The 4,557-nt window shown below is 39.5% G+C and overlaps 1 pseudogene; it reads right to left on the bottom strand.

Annotated features, from left to right (window-relative positions):
- Positions 1-443: 443 nt before the first annotated feature.
- Positions 444-1,134, bottom strand: LOC109443578 (high mobility group protein B3 pseudogene; annotated as a pseudogene).
- Between the last annotated feature and the right edge of the window lie 3,423 nt (positions 1,135-4,557).

Raw genomic sequence — 4,557 nt, 5'->3', positions numbered from 1 at the left:
AGCATTTTTTCATGTACTTCTTAGGCAGTGTGTGTGTGTGTGTGTGTGTGTGTGTGTGTGTGTGTAATGTCAGTTTATATCTTTTGCCAATTTTTTGATTGGGTTATTTATCTTATAATTCAATTGTATTTATTATGTGTTTGTTAATTCTTAATAGGAGTCCTTAATTGGTTATGTGTTTTGCAAATATTTTCTCCCAGTCTGTTTCTTGTCTTTTAATTCTCCTAATGGTGTCCTTTGGAGTGCAAAAGTTTTGAATTTTGATGAGCTCTAACTTACCAATTTTTCCTTTCACTGGCTATGCTTTTTTGTATTGTACTTAAGGAAGCTTTGCCTAATGGTCTTGAATATTGTCTTACATGTTTTTTTCCAAGAGTTTTATTGTTTTAACTTACATTTAAGTCTGCGATACATTTTAATTTTTTGACAGATAAACAGTTTGGTTATTCATCCTCCCCTTTCTCCTCCTCCTCTTCTTCCTGTTTGTCTTCTTCCTCCTGGGCTTCCACCTTACCCCCCACCCACCAGCCCCACCCCCACCGCTGTCCCTAAACTTTAGGAGGACCCTCTGCGCCATCAAACTTTCCTTTAGCCTTACAGTCTGCGATATCCTTCTCAGACTTCCCCTTCAGCTTTGTTGCCTTATTGTTGTAAGTACTGCTTTTCACTGGCACTTGTTATTCCACATCTCTCCCAGCTTCTTTGTCACATCTCCAATAGAGATGTCAGGGTTTGTGGATTTGATCTTGGGGCGGAATTCTGAATGGAGCAGGAAGAATCCAGACGGTGGCTTTTGGGGGACATTAAAGTCCTTCTTCTTGCCTCCCTTAGCTGGTCCATCGCCCTTCATTTCCCGATCATAGCATACTTTATCTGCCTTTGCCATTTTGTCAAATTTAGACTTCCTCAGACATTGTCTTCCACCTCTCAGAGCACTTCTTGGAAAATTCTGTGAAATTGACATGGACCTCTGGGTTTTTCTTTTTATGTTTCTCTCTGCGTGTCTGCCCAAAGAAGGCAAAAGCCAACATCTTGCCCTTGGGTTTCTTGGGATGACCTTTAGCCATCTTGATTGTGTTGTTCGCTAGCCTGGGCAGCGCAGGGCACCACCAGTAACTCAGAGCTCCGTGGCCTCACGCTGGCTGCCTTCACCAGAGCCACCCATTTTAAGTTAATTTTTGTGTACAGTACGAAGGAAGAGTCTAAGTTTACCTTTTTGCATTATGGATATCTAATTACCCCAGCACCACTGTTGAATTGACAAAAATTGTTTAATTCCCTAGTTAATTACCTTGGCATATTGTAAAAAAATCAATTGACTATAGATACAAGGATTTAGTTCTGAATTCTAAATTCTGTTCCTTTTATTTATGTATCTATCTTTATGCCAATATCACACTGTGTTATCTGGAACTTAGTAAATTTTGAAATTGGGAGATGACAATCCTCTAATTTCATCCTTCTTTCGCAAAATTGTTTGGTCTAGTCTTGGTATTTGCATTTCCACAGAAATTTTAAGATCTGCTTGTCAGTTCTGCCCAAAAGAAGCATGCTGGAATTTTACAGTAATTGCATTGTATCTATCGATCAATCTGGAGATGATTGACATATCAACAATACTGTGTCTTCCAATCCATGGATGTGGAATGTCTATCCATTTGCTTAAATCTTCTTTCATTTCCTTTAGCAAAGTTTTGTAACTTTCAGTGCACAAGTCCTGAATTTCTTTTTAAAAATGTATTCCTAAGTATTTCATTATTTTTGATACTATTGTGAATGGACTATATTCTTAATTTCATTTGTGGATTGTTCATTGCTTGTATACATAAAAACAATTGATTTTGGTATATTGATCTTGTATCCTGCAACCTTGCACTTGTTTATTAGTTCTAACAGTTTTGTGTGTCTCTGGGTGTGTGTTCCTTAGAATATTTTATAATACATATTTTGTTCAGAAGCCCAGCAAGTTATAAAAGTCACTTTTAAGGGGCCTTTGATAAATGTTTGGTCTCATTTACAAACTTGGTTATACAACTTTCAAACTGCTTTTATAAATTTAATGTATTCCATTTCCTTTTAAGTACTATAATTATCTGGCTTAACAAAACCTGCCTGAGTACTTAAATAACTCTTATAAATTTAATACATTGAACTTATAAATATGGCAAATCTTTAGTTCTATTATTCAGTCGAAATTAAAATTTGAACTTAAAATCACAATTCTAAATCAAGTTCACATTTAAAATTAGAGTTACAAGGATGATCTCTTGTTCCATTAAGGCAAATTCTCTTCAACATTATATGTTTAAAAATGCCAAAATATAAAATGCTAAAAATGTACAGTCTCCTTAACCTGGAAATATGAATACTACACATCTGAAAGTCTTAAACATTACTATACTTATTTTTAAATCGTCCCAGAATCAGAAGATGCTGAAGCACCAATAAAATAACTATGCCATCCCAGACAACCATCCCTCTCTTTTCTTTTTTCTCTTCTGTACATTTGCTCCCCATCCAACCTGACTACATCTCAATGAAGGCCTTGCTATCACCTGCCTCTGTGACCTTGGCTAAAGCTACTGCCCTCATAGGGTTCCTATTTTCTTTACTTATTAAAAAAAAAAAATGGATGGGGTTAGGTTAGATGATCTCTAAGGTCTTATCCATAAAATTCTTTAATTCATATTTTTGTTTGTTCATGGCTCTGGTTTTCCATTCAGGCAAATGGGAATGATCAAAATTACTAAAAAGCAAAGCATCTACTGCTCATGCAAAGCCGCCATCACAGAGAATGCTCATTATGGCACATAGACCCATGCATCAAATAAGGATGTTTTGGTCAACAACAGACCGCATATGTGACTCTGGTCCCATAAGATTTTAATAGAGCTGAAAATTTTGTATTGCCTAGTGACATGGTAGCCATCATAAAGCACAATGTATTACTCACATGTTTGCAATGTGATGCTGGTGTAAACAAACCTACTGCATTGCCAGTCGTACAAAAGTACAGCACGTACAATTAAAGTAGTAGGTTATACCCTCCAGGTTTGTGTAAGTGCACTCTGTGACGTTCCCACAATGACAAAATTACCTAAGGATGCATTTCTCAGAACGTACCCCAGCGTTACGTGACACATGACTGTAATAAAATTTGTAATCTAAACATAAAAGCTTAAGTAATACAGGTGGTTTTTTTTTTAATTCTAACTTTAGTCAATCAAAGCCTAATTTAAAAATCAAATTTACTTATGAGTAATCTCTTTTGTGCACAAAAACTACCATCAAGGACCTTGAAAATCACATTTGACAAGTTGGAGCAGAATATCTCTGGGATAAGAAAGACTGTCATTTAACAGGCATATATGAAGTGCTTACTGTGTATCAGACAGACAAACTGTGCCGGGCGCCAAAGACTGAGGAGCTCACAGACTCCTGTACAGATATTAGCCAGGCAACCAAAAGTATTGCGTTGCTTAGCATTCTCTACAAAATAAAGCCATGCTACTATAGCAGGATACTATTTTGAAATACAACACAACAAATATAGATATCAATGGTTGGCTTTTGAGTTTCAAAAGCCTCTCCTGAAAGATTTGCAAGGAGGCTGGCGCAGTGGCTCAGGCGGTTAGAGCTCCGTGCTCCTAACTCCAAAGGCTGTCAGTTCGATTCCCACATAGGCCAGTGGGCTCTCAACCACAAGGTTGCCAGTTCAATTCCTCGAGTCCCGCAAGGATGGTGGGCAGCACCCCCTGCAACTAAAGATTGAACACGGCACCTTGAGCTGAGCTGCCGCTGAGCTCCCAGATGGCTCAGTTGGTTGGAGTGCATCCTCTCAACCACAAGGTTGCCGGTTTGACTCCCACAAGGGATGGTGGGCTGCACCCCCTGCAACTAGAAAAACGGCAACTGGACCTGGAGCTGAGCTGCACCCTCCACAACTAAGACTGAAAGGACAACAACTTGAAACTGAACTAAGATTGAAAGGACAACAACTTGACTTAGAAAAAAAAAAAAGTCCTGGAAGTACACACTGTTCCCCAATAAAGTCCTGTTCTCTTTCCCCAATAAAATCTTTTAAAAAAGAAAAAAAGAAAAAAAAGATTTGCAAGAATGCATGGTAGGAGGTGGCTTTCATGTCTAACAGCTCCCCTACCCCACCTCAGGCTGGGTCAAAATTCCATCAGCTTGGTAGGAAAGAGCAAGTGGGAAAGAAAGAAGTGGGAGGAAAAATATCATGCATCATCCCTGAGAAGGGGCCCTGCACCCTGTCTCTCTGAGCCAAATTCCTGTTAAAGAGGAAGACAGATCTCCCCCAGATAATTCTGGGCATTTGAAAAAGGGGGAGCTGTGCCCTTGTCCCCAGGGAGCCCAGGAGGCAGCAAGACCAAGTTCCACAGGCCCTGTGTGTTGAGGTTTGTCTGGGCAGAGAGGTCTTAGGTAGCCTCACCGAGAGGCTTGGGAACAGCACCAGGAACCCACAGGGCCTGAAGAGCACAGAAGTGGAAGTCCCCAGCCTAGCTGGAGCTGGTGTGCTGAGCACTTCCCATGCCC

Source organism: Rhinolophus sinicus, chromosome 5 (genome assembly GCF_057876585.1).
Source record: "Rhinolophus sinicus isolate RSI-liver-muscle chromosome 5, RSI-T2T, whole genome shotgun sequence".
Classification (NCBI taxonomy): domain Eukaryota; kingdom Metazoa; phylum Chordata; class Mammalia; order Chiroptera; family Rhinolophidae; genus Rhinolophus; species Rhinolophus sinicus.
The sequence above is the reverse complement of the archived record's forward strand: the minus strand, read 5'-3'. Positions and strand labels throughout refer to the sequence as shown.